Here is an 18,634-nt window from a genome sequence, read left to right as displayed (position 1 = left end):
TGCAATCATGAGAACCCTGTCTTCATGGCCTCCCTGGCTCTGCTTGTCAGGGTTCTCTCAACATTGGTGACTTCATATTTATTCTGACAATGTTCACATATTCTAGCTCCTTGACTGGCTTTCAATCTCTTTGCTTAACCCATTTTAGTTGTTGCTGTAGAGATTGGACTATACATTCTCAAGTTATCATGAACTTAAAATGGCATTATGCCCCTTCACATATTAAGAACCTTGAACTTTATAATTCCATCTCCCACCCTAGCTTTTTATGCTATTGTTATCATATATTTTACTTCTACTTACGTATAAATCATACAATAAACACATTTTTATTATTTTGCATTTTATAGATCATATACTTTTAAAGAATTTGAGAAAAATAGCCTTTAATAAAACCCGTAGACTTACCATTTGTGTGATCTTCAGTCTTTCTTATGGATTTAGATTTACTTGTGGGATAATTTCCCCCCAGCCTGAATAATTTTCTCTAGCATCGTGTGTCCTGAGGATTTATGAGCAATTAATTCTCTCAGTTTTGTTTGTCTGGAAATGTCTTTATTTTGCCTACATTTTCAAAGAATATTATTATTTCTCTGCATAGAATTCTAGATTCTTTTCTTTTTCCACACTTTAAAGATGTTTTTCAGTTGTTGTTTAGCTTCTGTTCCTTCTGCTGAGGTGTTAGGCATCATTATTTTTGTCATTCCCTTGAATGTAATGTGTCTTTTTCCTGGCCAGTTTTTTTTTCCTTTTTAGAGATGTTTTTCCTTTTTTATATTTTTCAAAAGTTGGGCTATGATGTGTTCTTTGTATTTATCATACTCAGGGGTTGCTGAGCTTCTTGAATCTGTGGGTTCTTATGTCAGTTTTGGAAAGAAAGATGGCCATTGTCTCATTAGATATTTCTTTTACTCCATTCCCTCTGTCCTCTCCTTCTGGGCCTCCAGTTGCATATATTAATACATGAGACAACCATTTGCTATTGTCCCACAGGACTCAGATGCTTCTGTTCAGTTTTTTGAAATTTCTTTTTCCTTTTGTGCTTTGGAAAGTGGATAACTTCTACTGGCCTGTGTTCAAGTTCATAATCCTTTCTTCTGCTGTGTGGAGTCTCTAGTGAAGCCATATTTTTCATTTCCAGAATTTCCATCTGTTTCCTTTTTAATGTTTCTATTTCTCTGCTAAGATTCTCTGCCTTTGCCCTTCTTTTCACTCTTCTTTGTAACCACCTTTACTTATTGATGGATTGATTGATTTAGACAGAGTCTCTCTCTGTTGCCCAGGCTGGAGTGCAATGGCGCAATCTTGGCTCACTGCAACCTCTGCCTCCCAGGTTCAAGCGATTCTCCTGCCTCAGCCTCCTGAGTTGCTGGAACTACAGGTGGGTGCCACCACGCCCGGCTAATTCTTGTATTTTTAGTAGAGATGGGGTTTTACCGTGTTGGCCAGGCTGGTCTCAAACTCCTGACCTCAGGTGATCTGCCCACCTTGGCCTCCCAAAGTGCTGGGATTACAGGCATGAGCCACTGAGCCCGGCCACCTGACATATTTATAATAGCTGCTGACATATTTATAATAGCTGCTTTAAATTGCTCGTCTGCTAAATTCAACATCTAGGTGATCTACAGGTCTGTTTCTTTTATCCTGATTATGGGTCACATTTTCTGTTTTTGTGCTTGTCTAATGTCTTTTTAAAAAAGTTATTATTGTTTTGGGAATTGTGGATTTGTTGTGGAGACTGAATTACACTACCTTCCTTTACAATGTGCTGTTTTGTTCCGGCAGGCACTTACATTGCTGGCAGGTCCTGTAGCTCTTGTGAAAGCTTGGATTTAGGGTTTGTTCTTTGGGTTTGTCATGATCCTGGGTCATAGCCTTGAGTCTTGGGATGTGGTTCTTACTCCTAAGGTGTGGTCTTGCTGGTTTTTCAGGGAGAGCCTGTAGTGTTTGTCAAAGCCTGTCTAACTAAGCGGGACTCGAACCCAGAACGCTAAGCACTAGGTACCTGCTGAGATCCAGCTTTTTGGCTTCCAAGTTGCTGCTTTCTGCTGGGCTCCTGGGTGTCTCCTCATGTACTCCGCACAGTTCATAAGTCAGCCAAGGACCTAGGGGAATTTTACACTAGTTTGGCGGTTTCCTTCTTTCTTCCTGCTTTCTGGGATTTTGCTGTTCAATTTCCAGATGGGATGGCAGCTCTGAACTTCAATCCGTGTCTCTGTAGTCCAATAACATCACTACTTCCTGCTTGGCTGCCTATTTTGCCTTGCTGGATAGCATCCTCCAGGGAAAGCCGGTTAAATGTGGAGCTGGTTAATGTGCTCCTTTTCTGTCAAGGATGAGGTTTGTGCCTGCTTTGGGTTGGTGTCTTGTGTCTTCAAACGGTTGCTGATTATATTCTGAGAAGAGTTTGTAATTGCTGTTAGCAGGACTAATGTCCAGTACAAGTGAGTGACTCTCATGACTAGAATCAGAACCTACTAGAGGAGCTTTGACAGATCTGGATGCTGAGTCTCCATCTCAGACAAGTTACATCAGAATTTCTGGGTATGGAAGCCAAGCAGCAGTATTTTTAAAGTATCCCAGGTGATTTCTGTGTGTATCCAAAGCTACCAGCAGCAACTCTGTGGAGGCTAAAGCTACTCCATCTTGGATGCGAATCAGCTACGTGGACTTCTGATTAACCTGTGTTCTGGGAATGCCTCTGAGATCTCTACTTTACTGTTACTGTAAATCCTGCTCTTAGGTCAAAATGACCTTGATCAGAAATCCTGCCTTTATGCAGGTTCAAATAGAATTCTTACCTGTCTCTCAGGGGTCCACTTCCCCTGTCTTACACATTCCTCACCTGTGGTACATAAGCTCTGGGTCTGCAGGGTAATGGCTCAGGAATCCACCAACTCATCCCACAGCCTCTGGGGACAGGGCTTCTGTTTGCAAGTCCCTGTTAAACGTTTCTTTCTGAGAAATTGGATGTGTCAGCCTTTTTCTTTGTCCCCTCAGCTTCTTTGGACTTTGGAAATAGGTTTTCATAGAGCTGTTCACCATGGAACATTTATTGAGCCTTTATTATGTGTCAGCATTTTTCATTAATTATTTTACTGAATTCTCTGGTAGCCTTATTATTTTCACACGAGAAAACCGAGGCTTAGGTAAGTTAAGTAAATGTCCAGTGTCACACAGTTAGAATGTTCCAAAGCCAGGATTTGCGTGTAGTCAGTCTAACTTCAGAACTACAGTGTACGCACTATACTTTATTGCCATGCATTGGGGAGGACAGGTTCAGAGGGGAAGACCACACATTTAGTTTTGCATGAATAGTATTTTATCTTATTGGTATAATTTATTTTACAATTATCCATATTGTCGGATAGTTGGGATACTGTCAATAGACAATATTCTGCATAGGATATTTTGTACATGAACCTAAGTAAATCTCTACTGATTTACTTAGGATAAATTACTAGAAGAGGAAGTAGTTGGTAAATTGATAGGAATTTTTAAAAATCTTGGTACACTTTGCCAAACACCTCGCACAATGAACAAGAATGCTGGGTAGACCATGGCTTGGGTAATTTTTTTTCATTGGGTGATGTGTAATAAGATTGTTTTTATTTCAACTCGCCAATCTAGACTTGGACATCTGATTTTTATTCCATCTTCCTAGTTGTTGACAATGAATTTGTTGAGCCTCAAACTTGTCCATCGGAATGTGCTTGGGCCATTGTCTGATGGGCTTCCTGGTGGGGGTAGTGCCTAGAAGAGAATGGAAGGGGGATGGCACTGTTCACACAGCACAGACACATCCTTCACGGAGTAAAACAGGTACTTCTGCAACTGGAGCTGAGTCACAGCCACAGCCCAGTTGTCTCTTAGGCCACCTTGGAATTTCCTGGCCATATTTACCTTTTCACAACTACCTTTCTGTAATTCCCTGTCATATTTACCTTTGGAGTGATTTGTGAGGGTTGGTGAAAAAATAAGATGAGATTTTTAAAAAACGTGATACACCCTTTCTGGATTGACTACCTTCTTGTTTGGTTGTGAAAGGGCAGGGACAGAAGAAAGTTGAACACATGGCAGGATATGTGTGAGCCTGATTTGGCTGGAGCATGATCAAGAGAATTGAGTGTTCTTAGCTCTTTCTTTAAAAAAAAAATTATGACAGACTGATAACCTGGCATTTGTAGATATTTTCAAAGCATTGTTTCAAATAGAAAATGCTATGTAAACTGAAGCAAAAAGTTGATCATGCACAGCTCTGTAATGCAATACCTTACATTTTTCTTCTTTTGTTTTTACTGTTTTTTTTTTTTTTTTTGAGACAGTCTTGCTCTGTCGCTAGGCTGGAGGGCAGTGGCACTGTTGTAGCTCACTGCAGCCTCAAATTCCTGGGATGAAAAGATTCTTCTGCCTCAGACTCCCTGGTAGCTGAGATTATAGACGTGAACTACCATGCCCAGCTAATTTTAAAAAAATATTTTGTAGAGATGGGGTCTCACTATGTTGATCAGGCTGTCTTTCTCTTTTTAAAATGCTCTTTTCTGGGGAACTGACACCAAATCAGTAGTTTCTCCAAGGCATAGCACCACTGCATGGAAAATACAAAGTTACGCTTAAAAGTATTTTTGAGGTTAAATTCAGAATCTGTTGAAAATTCAAAGTAACTTTCTGACTTCCAAGATGAGTGTATCAAAACCCAATAAAAATGAGTCCTGTTCAGTGTTATTATGGTTGTGTGGTTGCTAAATCTTGGAACCAATTTCTGTGACAGCCACATGAAGACCTGCCAATGCGTGACAGAGTAGTCCACAGGTGACTAATTCTGAAGAAGTTCTTTGTGTGTGAGTCGACCGTCTTTGTGGAGGTATAGCTACATGCAATAAAATGCACACATTTTAAGTGTATGCTTCAGTGAATTTTGACTAATATGTACAACCACGTAACCACCATGCCAATCAAGACATGGAACATTTCCACATAAGGTTCTCCTGTGCTCTTTGCAATTTTCCCTCCAAACCCCTGCCCCAGGCAACGACTTATCTGATTTCTATCACCAGAGATTAGTTCCGCCAACTCTAGAACTTCATGTCAATGTTGTCATACAGCATGAATTCTTTTGTGTCCAGCTTATTTTGCCCTCAGAGTGATGTTTCTGAGAGTCATCATATGTGGGTGTGTGTCAAGTTCATTTTTTTACGGCTGAGCGGTAGAGTTTCTATTGCATGAACATTCCACGGCTTTTCCATTCATCTGTTGATGGACACCTGGGCAGTTTTATTTTTAACCCCCAAGTGTTGGTTTTTGTGAATTAAGCTTCTGTGAACATTTGCATACAAGTCTTTTTATGCAAACATGTTTTTATTACAATGTCTAGAAATGGAACACATGAACAGTATTGTAAGTCTATGTTTATAAGAAGTGGCCAATCTGTTTTTCAATATGGTGGTACCATTTTCTATTCCTACCAGCAAGATATAAGAGTTTTAGCCAGTCCTGGCAACATACAGAGACCCTGATTCTGTAAAAGTAAAAATGATAAAATCAGTGGGGTCTGGTGGTGCGCACCTGTGGTCCCAGCTACTCAGGAGGCTGATGTGGGAAGATTGCTTGAGCCTAGGAGGTTGAGACTGCAGTGAGCCATGATCGTGCCATTGCACTGTAGCCTGGGCAACAGAGTGAGACCCTGTCTGGAAAAAAAAAGAGTTTCAGTTGCTCCATATCTTTGTCAGCACTTAATACAACTGATCTTCTCAATTTTAGCCATTCTAGTGGATGTGAAGATACCCTAACATGGTAATTAACATTTTCTGATGATGATGTTGAGGATCTTTTCATGTGCTTTTTGGCCATATGTATATCTTCTTCTATTTTCTGAATTCCAATTTTTTACATTAAAATTGTTTTAAACTTTTATTTAAAACTTTTTTTTAGAGATAGAGTCTCACTATGTTGCCCAAGCTGGTCTCTAACTCCTGTCTTCAAGTGATCGTCTCTCTTCAGCCTCTGAATTTCCATTTTTAATGGCTTGCTTGTTTATGAGATTTGTAAGAGTTCTGATATATTTTGGATAGAAGTCCTTGGAAGATTATGTGTCCTGCAACTACTTTCTCTCAGTCTGTGATTTATCTCATCATTTTCTGAATGGTTCCTGGAAGAGCCCTTCTCCCTCTCTTTCATACAAATTTACACTTGAATTTCATTTTTCTGAACTTTTCAACTGTGGCAACCTCAGCACTTTTAGGAAGTATTGCTCTTTCTAGAAGAGACATGCTGTTCAGGAAACCTTGGCCTTTTCTCCACCACATGTTGTCAACTACAGTAAGTTGTCCATACTGGGCTGTGGATCTATTTAACTGTGCCCCGGTCAGGGAAGCGACTCCTTTCCTGATTTGGGCCGCTGAAGACCTACGTCAGGTTCCCACCTTAAAGCTTGTGTCTCACGTGCAACAGCTTTGCTGCTGCCAAGATCAAAAAGTGCAAAAACTACCTGTGGGATGGGCCTTCAATGGGAAAGATGAACAATGATATGATCCAGGCGAAACATGAACATGAACCCAATGCAAAGCCACCAACTTTCCTCTTATACCAAACTCCCAAGCCAAAGCTGGAGTTGCCCCGTGGCTGTTTTATGACCCAGTGGTAACCTAAGCACATAAACGCCTACTTTGGGCACTGTGTGACCTGGAGTTCCATCAGCATCCACAGGCCTACATTTTGGTATGGAACTTTAAAAAAAAAAAAAAAAAAAAAAAAAAACCAAATCCTCTGTAGTCTCCAGGATCACTCTCCTATCCTAAACATCAGAACCAAATGGATCACCGAGTCTCCCTTACCACTGTCTGAAAAATGTCACCTCCTGAGCCAGAGTCATTTTTCTGGCACAACCATCCAGAACTGTTAACAATTATTTTCTGGTCACCTTTGGATTTTAATATTCAGAGCCACAAATATGGTCTTTTACCACATTTTGCTACAGTTAATTACACCTGGGGTCTGGAAAAGAGTGGCGCTACTTACTACAAATAAGAATTTGCATGGAAAAGGAGGAATGAGCAAGAAATAGAAACAGATTTAAGGAAATCTAGGTGTTGGCTGTTCTAGCTCAAGCTCATGATAAATCACAATTTTATCCTAGTGAATATCCCAGCGATGGGATGGATGGACAGAGGGTGTGTGAATTTTAGAACCTCACTTGTATTAGAGTCTGCACTAAGAACCCAGACCAAGGTGCAGAATTATCCCAAACTTCAGTCGTCTTATTGGACATGCTCTCAATGTGTTTGCTATAGTTTGGTTGTTTGTCCCCCAAACCTCATGTTGAAGCTTGAGCCCCAGTGTTGGAGGTGGGAACTGGTGGGAGGTGCTTGGGTCCTGGGGGCGTGTCCTTCACGAATGGCTTGGTGCCCTCCTTAAGGTAATGAGTGAGTTCTTGCTCTGTTAGTTCCCATGCGAGTTGGTTGCTAAAAACAGCCTGGCACTGGCTCCCTCTCCCTCCCTCTCTCTCCCTCTCTTTCCCTGTCTCTCCATGTAATCCCCGTACACACCTGCTCCATTTCACCTTCTGCCATGAGTGGAAGCAGCCTGCGGCCCTTGCCAGATGACGCCCAAACTCAAACTTTTCTCGACATCACAATCATGAGCCAAATAAACCTTTTTTATTTATAAATAACCCATCTCTGGTACTCCTTTACAACAATGCTAAACCAATGAAGATGTGTTTTTATTGTGAATTCTTTTAAATAAATATTAAATAAAATAAGATTTATTCATGGCATTGACATGGACCTTCATATTTCTTTCTTTCTTTTTTTTTTTTTTTGTTTTTTTGTTGTTGTTTTTGTTTTTTGAGACAGAGTCTCACTCTGTCGCCCAGGCTGGAGTGCAGTGGCATGATCTCAGCTCACTGCAGTCTCCTGTGTTCAAGCGATTCTCATGCCTCAGCCTCCTGAGTAGCTGGGATTACAGGCGTGCACGACCACACCTGGGTAATTTTTGTATTTTTAGTAGAGATGGTGTTTCGCCACATTGGCCCGGCTGGTCTTGAACTCCTGGCCTCAAATGATCCACCTGCCTCAGCCTCCCAAAGTGCTGGGATTACAGGCGTGAGAAACTGTGCCTGGCCTTTACTTTGAATTCTTACTGTGCACATTTCAATTGTTCTTTCTTTTTCTTTTTTTTTTTTTTGAGATGGAGTGTCGCTCTTGTTGCCTGGGCTGGAGTGCAACAGCGCGATCTTGGCTCACCACAACCTCCGCTTCCCCGGTTCAAGCGATTCTCCTGCCTCAGCCTCCCAAGTAGCTAGGATTACAGGTATGCACCACCACACCAGGCTAATTTTGTATTTTTAGTAGAGACAGTGTTTCTCCATTGGTCAGGCTGGTCTCAAACTCCTGACCTCAGGTGATCCACCTGCCTCAGCCTCCCAAAGTGCTGGTATTACAGGCATGAGCCGCTGCACCCAGCCAATTGTGCTTTTAAGCAACACCACATCAACTTTCCTAGGGAAAATATTTTCTGATGAAAATTTTGATTTTGATTTTGATTTTGAGTGAATTTGGGTTTATGTTAGAGATAGATATCCAAAACACATAGAAAATTGTCTTACCTTCTCTTCCTTTTCCCAGGGGTGAGGAGAGTGACCTAGGGAAACTGCTAAACGCCTCCCAAGGGTTTCTGCTGTCTTACGCCTGAACTCACCGGTCAGCCCTCCTCATGTGTCACTGCAGTGTCTGCACAACCATCCTGGAAATAACTGAGCAGGCCAAGGTGCCTCAGGTCTAGCTTTTGTGGGCGGTTAAGACTGTGTCCACCAAGAGGAAGAAAAGGAGAACTTGGCTTCCAGGTTTTGGGGCACGGCCCTCTTACCCAATGCTGTTTGTTCCAGAGAAGCATGGAAACAAGAGGTCTGCATCTGTGCCAACGGTCATTAATTCCTGCAGTGAAGCCCAAGCCGCATGCTAGGGGCTCGTCTCCCGTCTTCATGCTTCATGCTGCACTTGCTTCTCTTCAGCTGTTTACCTGAGAGATGCTTCCTGGTCATGTCTCCACAGAGCAGAGGGAGCCCTGCACGTAAGACCCCAGGCCCAGGCTGGATGGGCAAGTTTGCCGGCTCATTTGCAGGGTGACTTGGGAATAAGAGCAGCTGCCGCTCAACAGGAGTTTGAGTAAAGATCATAGTGCCTTTTCCTGCATATTAGCTCTTTTTTTCTTTTTTCTTTTTTTTGAGATGGAGTCTCGCTCTGTTGCCCAGGCTGGAGTGCAGTGGCACAATCTTGGCTCATTGCAACCTCTGCCTCCCAAGCTCAAGCAATTCTTCTGCTTCAGCCTCCCGAGTAGCTGGGATTACAGGCACCTGCCACCATGCCTGGGTAATTTTTGTATTTTTTAGTAGAGATGGAGTTTCAACATGTTGGCCAGGCTGGTCTCGAACTCCTGACCTCAGGTAATCTGCCTGCTTCAGCCTCCCAAAGTGCTGGGATTACAGGCATGAGCCACCGCGTCCGGCCTGTATTAACTCTTTTGATCTAGAGCCCAACAACAACAACAACAACAACAACACACACACACACACACACACACACACACACACACAGAAGCAGGGCTGGCACTGTTATCCCCCTTCAGCACAGAGGAAGCCAGTTTTCCCAAAGATAGGAGCTGAGTGGCTTTGCTGTTTTCAGCACTGAGCTACAGAACTGTCAGGAATTCAAGAACAACAGACCTGGTCCCAGTTCCTTCTATAGGTGCTCTTGATCTAACTGGAGCTTCATGGTGATTACATAGAAAGTCATCAGAGGACCATCAGTGGCCTTCCAAGCTGTGGTTACACACACGCCAAGGGGTTTGTAGAGATGGTAAGTGCTCAAGGAGACAGAGACCTCGCCAGGACAGAACAGTTGAAGAAGCCCTCACTGAAGCCTCAAGCTGTATTTTGAAGGCTGGGCAAGACTCTTAGGAGTAGAGAGCATGGGCGGGGTGCAGAGTGGGTGCACGTGGAACTGGAATAGATACAGACACCCCATGGTAGGGCATGTGTAGGATAGAGAGACCAGCCTGCCAGGCCAGATGTCAGGGGAGGAGTCACGGGGAGACAGAATTTCTGTGGTTCCTAAGGCTGACAACAGGTCTGAGGGTCCCTGTGCCCTCCCCAACTCTCAAGGTCCCACGGGTGGAGATGACACCTGGTCTCCAGCATCATTTCACTCTCCCTCCTGTGTAGAAACCAAACTCGAAGCTGTCCATCTCCAGGCCCTCTGCAGTTAGAGACTAGAATAGGATTTGCGTTCAGCTGGTCAGCACACTCCGCGAGACCTGGCAGGCCTAAGTGACTTGGAGGCTGCGTTCCTGCTGCTCGGGCTGGCACGGGTGTGCAGGCGTTTGTTCAGCGGAGGTTCCAGGACGAGCCATAGCTGGGAGGAAGTTGAGGGGTGGGTTCTAGGGCATCCATTTGCTGCTGCAGATGGCAACAGGTATGATTTGGTTCTGGAGTCAGGGGAGAATTTGTGGCTTCTGGGCCAGATGGAGGCAGAGGTGAGGTAGTTCTGGGGCTGGAAGTTTCCAGAGCCTGGGGGAGGCAGCATCTGCAGTGGCTAGTCCTGTGGTGTGGTATGGGAGTAATTTCTGAACTTGGAATCTGTCTTCCAGCTCTCGCATAAAACTGTCAGCTCTGAAATAATCTGTAACAAACCTCTCTCTGCTGTGACTTACCTAGAATAGATTCATTCTCTGCAGTGGAGCCACCCCAGTGATATGGTCTTACACTGTCTCACACGCTGTGAGCCCACAGTGCACATCTTCAGCCAGTGAGGATGAACAAAGGCTTCCATGCAGCACATTGCTCTCCTCAGAAAGGAGAAGCCATTTGTATTACGCTAGCTTCTAGCTGAAGTCAGTGCGGGAGCCGAGCTCTGACAATGCTTGACCAGACCACAGCATACCCAGACGGCCTCTCGGTGCCAACCAGGGCCCCCTGTGGAGTCAGCACAATATCCTCCTGTTGTCTCTCATGATTGGTCTCTCATGATTGGTTCTGTGCCAAGACAACTCTATGATTCCCAGAAGGCACTCTCCTAGGAGAGACGGAAGCAGGAACTCCTGATAATGCATCATAACTTTTGCATCTAATTTAATCACCAAAGAAATACAGTTCTCCCATGCTTTCATTGTCAATACACGGGTCCATCTGTCTGGAATGCTGTGTGTATAAAATCCTGAACCCAAGGGGGGCTCTGGAGTCCTCCTTCTGTGCAGCCCGGCGAATGGACCTCAAGGCCCTGCCACGAAAGAGAGGAGAGGACCCAGAGGGCGGGAAAGCCCTGCCCACACTCCCTCCCCGCCGCTGTCCTCCACTTCCCCTGCTAGGGCATGGCTCTGCCCACAGCCCTGCCACATGGCAGCATCATTAGGTGTGAGAGCAATGGGTCTGATGAGGAAGTCACACCCCTCAAAGAACCCGCCACAGCACAGGGGCAGGATTACTGTCTTCAAGCATTTGAGGGCTGCCTCCATGATGTGTCCTGCTTCACATACAGTGAGTTCCCCATGTTTGCTGAACTGAACCACATGTTAAACTCTCCTTGCCATAGTCACTGCCCGAGCTGGGGCATCATTAACACTCCTGACCTGGACTATTACAGGACAATTTCAGCCCCTCAAGTCCAGCAGCTTCTCTTCTCTACCCTCTCTCAAGCACAGGTCAGTCACCTCTGCCTTCAACCTTGAGCACCTTGCATCAGCCTAGAGTGACCATGGCCTACAAGGCGCCCCTCCATGGGACCCCAGCAAACCTTCTCTATCTGCTTCCACTATGTCCCCTGCCCACCACAGATACCTGTGCTTAATGGCATCTGGCCTGGACAAGCCCTGTGCCCTGCCCACATGCCTGCCCACACCTGCCCACACCTGCCCACGCCTGCCCACGCCTGCCCACGCCTGTCCACGCCTGCCCACGCCTGCCCACGCCTGCCCACGCCTGCCCATGCCTTTGAGGTGCTTCTTTGCATGCACCTGCTCCAGACCCCACTCAAATACGCACTCCCGCTTCTCCCAGGCATAATTCATTTCCTCCTCCACCCCGCCCTGCAGCACCTTGTTCCTACCCCCTCCCTGCATAGTACTATTGCCAGGCGCCTTGCAGAATTGTTCACTGTTCAGGGGTGGCTGCCTCTAGCCTCAGGCTGTTAGCTGCCCAAGTCAGGGACCCTGTCTTCAAATCTCTGCAAAATGCATTACATGAAACAGGTCCGTGGAAACAGGGAAGTGAGTTGCTTCTGCCGCTCCAGTAGCAGAGCCCAGGAAGTTGAGGACAAATTTTACCTTAGTTTTAAAAAGCTCACTTTTTTCCTGTTTTTGTTTGTTTGCTTGCTTGCTTTTAAAACCGCAGCATTCCATAATGGGGGAATTGACCTCACCTCCCCAAATATTAATCTGTGTGTAAGGGTTTGAGCAGCACCTGCCAGCCCATTTGTCCTGGATATTACAGATGGAGTCCCTTTAACTTTGGTCTCTACCACCACAATGGCCCAGCGCTGTGTGGCCCCACAGCTGGAGGTGAGGGAGCAACTGTCAGGGGGGAACCCTCAAAAGGCTCTTTGCTCTGTGAGCTAAGCCAGGGGTTCCCAGTCTTTGGTATGCACTTACAAATCCCTGGGGAGCTTTAAAAAGAAAAACAACCCGGGGCGGGCCGGGTGTGGTGCCTCACGCCTGTAATCCCAGCACTTTGGGAGGCTGAGGCGGGCGGATCACAAGGTCAGGAGATTGAGACCATCCTGGCTAACCTGGTGAAACCCCGTCTCTACTAAAAATACAAAAAATTAGCCGGGCATGGTGGCGTGTGCCTATAGTCCTAGGTACTCAACAGACTGAGGTAGGAGAATTGCTTGAACCAGGAGGCAGAGGTTGCAGTGAGCTGAGATCATGCCACTGCACTCCAGCCTGGGCAACAGAGCTGCCTAATTATTCTAAAAAAACCAAAAAACAGAAGAAGAAGAAAAAAAAAACAAACCCTATGTCATACTAAGGATGGGGTGGTAGCCAGGCAGCAGTATTTTCTAAGAGCCCTGGAGGTGAATCTTTATGCAGAAAAGGTCGACGATCAGTGGGGCCTTAGCCTGATGGCAGAACTTTACTGAGGCTGCCAGTATGAAATTAGAAGTGTGAACAACTGGACCTGGATCCTGCTCCCTTATTAGGAACCGGCATATTGCAGAGGTCAGATGGAGTGCAGAGGGCCCTGGCATCTGTCTGAATGGACAAGCAGGCCTGGGTGCACTTTGGTCAGCGGAAAGAGGAAGTTTGAGGGCTCAGTGTGGTGAAGGGAGACCACTGTGAAGACAGACCACTCTGTGGGGTGGAGGGCACAGAATGTCATCACCACGGGTGTCTGTCCTGGTGTGTCCCACCTAAGTCATTCAGGTTCCTTCTCTGTGCATTGGGATTTTCCTGCTGTTACGGGAAAACATTGAGCTGCTCAGCATAGTATGATTCCAGTCTCTGCCTCTCAGGGGTAATTAAGAGAATCAGTGGAAAGCAAGCCAATGATTTATTTTCAAGGAATGTGCCAGGAACCAAGGATTCCAAAATTAATAATCATTGCTGCCCTTGAGATTCTCTGAGATTGGTAGGGGAGAAAGAATATGTAAGTAAAAAGTAATACAATGTGATAATGCCATTGGGGAAATTAGTATGTTCTATGCTCAAGCCCTGGCAAAAATAAGTGCTAATTTCCTAACGGCCTCCTGAGATGAACCAGGACAATGCCGCACACTTTACACTTGCATTATTTACTTCACGCTCAGCACCCTTTGGGCATTCCACAATCCAGGGAGTTGCAGTTCAAAGGTTATATGACTTGCTAAAATCTTCGGGTTAAGAAGAGGCCAAGGTGGGCTTTGAATGAGCTCCGTCTGCCTCCTGAACATAAGGGTTCATCTGCTGCTCTCTTGCTTCCTCCAGCAACGTCCCTGAGCTGAGAGGGAGCATATGAGTTCATGGAAGTTACAAGAAGGGAGGTGAGCCTTAGATTAATAAGAGTCCTGGGAGAAGGATAAGGGTGGGGATCATGTTTGTGTCGTTTACTGCTGAATCCCAGTGTGTGGCGCATAGTAGGCACTCTGCTGGGCAGTTGGATGAGGAAATGGGAAGGAGTGGATCTGAAGGAATCTACAGGAGCTGAACATAGCCAGGAGGTACCCGAGAACTGCATGCAGCTCCATGCAGGTGGGGGTTTGCGTTCAGGGGATACTGGGCTCAGATGCAGCTGGAGCAGCAGGTAAAGGCCACATCATTCCTGGCTTGTGTGGGCCCCAGAGTGTGCCCATGTTACTGAGCAATCAGTGGGCTCACTGCCCAATGTGCACAGAGGCCAATACCATGGCACCGGCTTTTGAGAAAAGAAAACCTTTTTTGCTGGTAGTCTGGCAAGGAGACAGAAAAAAAAAAACACTCAAATCCGCCTCCCCAAGCTAGCGGCTGGGCTGGATTTTATAAGCCTAGGGTAATGAGGTGTGGTCTGATTGGATCTTGCAATGAGGTGCTGCAGGGAGGTGTGATCTGATTGGATCCTGCCATGGAGTGATGCCAAAGCTCAGTCTGATTGGCTCCTGGATCCTGGATCCTGCCATGTGTGCTCTGCTTCTTAATTCAGTCCCTGCTCCTCAGTCTGAGCACTCAGGTTCTGCCCATGGTTGCATGCTTCGTCCGTTTGGGCATGCTCAGCTTACATGACCTTCGACTTGGGGTCCATGGCAACTGAAAGCAACTCACAACTTCCTTTCATAAAAGTTGAACCTGACTGGTCTGGTGCAGTCACACCAGCTCTATCCCACTGATGACAGGACTCCAACATTGGGGTTAGAGCAGAGAGGTCATATTAACTAGCATTTTCAATAGGGCACCCTGATGTCTGGATGAACTTCAGGGCAACAAAATAGGGGGAAGGTGAGCAGTTGAAGACACCTGGACACTGGGCCTGACCAAGGTGGGGTGGTGGGGATGGCACAGGAGGATGCAGAATGTGAGTTAGTGATGGCAGGGGCTATGTCTTGCTCATTGATAAGTCCCTGACACATAGGTGGTGATCGGTAATGGTGCACAGCCCTGTGACTCAGAGTACAGACGAGCTTGGGCAGTGCCTCCACACATGGGAGATGCGGGGATGGGCGCATAGGCATGCTCCACTCATGGAGAAAGAAGGTGGCTCAGCAATTCCACCTCCAAGCAAACCCAGTGGAAGGGAAAACAGACATCCATATAAAGACATGTACACAAGTGCTCACAACAGCATGATTCATAGTAGCCAAAAAGTGGAGTGACTCAGTGTCCATAAGCCAGCAGGCAGATAAACTAAATGTGGTCTATCCATACAGCGCAATACTATTCAGCCTTAGAAAGGATGTGGTGGCTCACGTCTGTAATCCCAGCACTTTGGGAGGCCGAAGCGGGCAGATCACTTGAGGTCAGGAGTTTGAGACCAGCCTGGCCAGCATGGTGAAACTCCATCTCTACTAAAAATACAAAAAAATTAGCCAGGCATAGTGGCACATACCTGTAGTCCCAGCTACCTGGGAGGCTGAGGCAGGAGAATGGCTTGAACCTGGGAGGCAGAGGTTGCAGTGAGCCAAAATCGTGCCATTGCACTTCAGCCTGCACGACAGAGCAAGACTGTGAAAAAAAAAAAAAAAAAAAAGAAAGGATGGACGCATGCGTGCATGCTCCAACATGATGAATCTCATAAAATCATGCTAAGTGACAGATGTCAGTCATGAAAGGACATATAGTGTATGATTCCATGTACATGAAATGTCCATGACTGCTAAATCCATAGAGACAAAATAGATCAGCAGTTGTCAGAGGCTGTGGGAGAGAAGAATGATGTGTGCAAAGTTTCTTTTTGGAGTGATAAAAATGTCCTGAAATTAGGGGTGATGGTTGCACAATTCCTTGAATACACTGAAAACCCTGGGTTGTACACTTTAAAAGAGTGAGTTTCATGGTAAGTGATGCATATCTCAATAAAGCCATTATTTTAAAAAATGAAGGTGGAAGAGTTTGCTTATGGTCAAAATCATATGAAGCGATTCTCTTTGATGGCAGCTAGGGGCACGTGTTCTCAGCACGCACTCAAGGCTTGTTCTCCAGTAGCCTTTAATAACTGGGGGCAGGCAGGTGGTCACTCTCAGCCTCCACTCTTGGCCACTCTCTTGTGGGGAGAGAGTGTGTCACAGGAGTGGGACAGGGCACAGTTCGGCGGAGGGTCCCAGTGGCAAACTTTATTTGTGCCGGAATCCCCCCTACAGTTGGGGAAACACCAGGTACCCTATGAGTCCATGTCCCCTGGGCTGCCTTGTTGTAATGTAACATAAAGGCTGATGAGTGACTTCAAGCAAATGTGGAACCCGCAATTCTCTGAACTGCTCTCTCCCCATCTGTGAAGCCAGAGATCCTGTAACATGCTCCTTTGGCCCCTGCCAAGCACCCAGGATGCCGGTTCTGTTTTGGAGCTGACAGTGACTCAAGAGTGGGTGTCAGCCAGGTGTGGGAGGAGAGGTGCGAGTGGGGAGGATGAGAAGGGGGAGGTAGCGAGGGGTAAGGGGTGCGAGGGGGAAGGAATGCAGATTGCAGCAGCCCCCCAGCACCATCCAGCAGAGTGATTCGGGTTCACTGGCCCCCCTCGGGCGGAAGCAATCCTTCACGGAGGGCCACGGCTCTCCCCACTCTCCTTGGAGACTCAAGCCACAGTGTGAGCTCCCGGGTGTAACTGGGGCTTATGGATTCTCCATCTGCCATCTCTGCCATGTCAGGAAAGTAGTCACTGGGGATCTCTGGCCGTGTCAGCTGGGCCAGAGCCTGCTGCTCACCCCAGCACTGCCTGAATAGGACCCAGGCAGGAGCCTTGGAATTGGCCCCGGGAGCGCATTCCCACGGGGAAAAAGACGTTCTGTCCTGGTTTTGGCTGGGCAGTGTGCATCATCCCTTTGAGTCTCGGCAGGGAGGGAGCGAGAACACACTGAGGCCCAAGAATCATCCAGGTATCTACAGAGAGCACAAACACTGAAACAGACACTGAGCTCCATTGTCCGCGCAGAAAAACTCTCACAGCCTCCCCGCGGTTAACTCACTCTTCTTCATGCAGCCTCTTCTGTTGAAAACATTAAACGTACACTCGGGTCTCAAAACAACTGTGAGAATGGAAAGTTTATAGTCACATCTTTTTTCCCTTGCTGATCTTGAGCGTCCACTATGACCTCACAACCAAATCTGGTCATTTTCACCACCTAGAGGCATAGAAAACTTCTCTGTCCATTACAGTTTTCATGATAAACAGGAGTCAGAGGAGACGGGAGGGTAGGGCCCCCTGCAGATCACCTCTTGGGGATGACCAGAAGCCAAACCCAATACCCTGTGTAGTGGGTCAGTAGAGCAAATAAAGTCCCCTGCAAGGTCCTTCAGGAACATGTCTGCCAAGGCCTTTCAGGGCCACTGTCCTCCCAGCCACACCCACTTAGGCTGGGATCTTCTTCCTTCCTCCCTGCAGCCAGGTGTCTGGAGAGGGTGTGGTTACCCCCTAAACTTGAGCCTTAGACCACAGCTAGTTATACAATTCTTTGAGCGTATGTTCTGTAAGAAAGACTTGGCCCAGGCTGTGGGTCAACATAAACTTTATTATTTTATTTTATTTTTTTGAGGCAGAGTCTGGCTCTTTTTCCCAGGCTGGAGTGCAGTGGTGTAATCATAGCTCACTACAGCCTCGAACTCCTGGGCTCAAGCGGTCCTCCAGCCTCAGCCTCCTGAGTAGCTGAGACTACAGGCATGTGCCACCAGACCTGGCTAATTAAAAAAAAAAGAAAAAAGTTTTGTAGACACTATGTTGCCCAGGCTAGTCTTGAACTCCTGACCTCAAGTGATCCTCACACCTCAGCCTCCCAAAGTGCTGTGATTATAGTCATAAGCCATCGTACCTGGCCCTGATGTGAACTTTAATAAAACCCCAGCACCATGGAACACCCCGCTTCTTGGGTACTAATGAGGGATCGCAGCCCGGAGCCTGACTATGATGGATGTGAGGACCGGAGGCATTTCAGGGAAGGCACACAGCGCGGGGCCGGAGCAGCTCTGCAATGTAGCCCAGCTGACAGCCAAGGGCTCCTGGAAATGACTTCCAGGTGCTGTTTATACTGATGCAGTAGTGATAGCAATGCGATAAGAGGTGGATTATATGAAGTTCAAAGACTAATCCAAATTCATACTTCGAGACTCATAATATTTTTAAAAACAAGAAAATGAATAATGAAGCTAGTTTTGATCCTTTGAGAGCATCTGTTAAAATTAAATGTACTGTTTGGAGGCAGGGAAGGAGGGATGGCTAGGCCACAGGGCACAGGGGATTGTCCGGCCAGTGAAACCATTCTGTGTGATGTTGTTAAGGTGGATGCAAGACATCATGCATTTGTCAAAGCTCCTAGTACGTACAACATTAAGAGTGACCCGCCTGCAAACCATGGCTATTAGTTGATAATAAGGCATCCATATTGGTTCATTAACTTTAGCAGAGGTACCATACTAATTAATGTGAGGTGTTAATCACAGGGGAAACGAGAAGGCTGGGGCACAAGGGAGCTCTCTGTACTTTCTGCTC

The sequence above is a fragment of the Gorilla gorilla genome, chromosome 14 (assembly GCF_029281585.2).
Source record: "Gorilla gorilla gorilla isolate KB3781 chromosome 14, NHGRI_mGorGor1-v2.1_pri, whole genome shotgun sequence".
Classification (NCBI taxonomy): domain Eukaryota; kingdom Metazoa; phylum Chordata; class Mammalia; order Primates; family Hominidae; genus Gorilla; species Gorilla gorilla.
Note: the sequence above shows the minus strand (reverse complement) of the source record.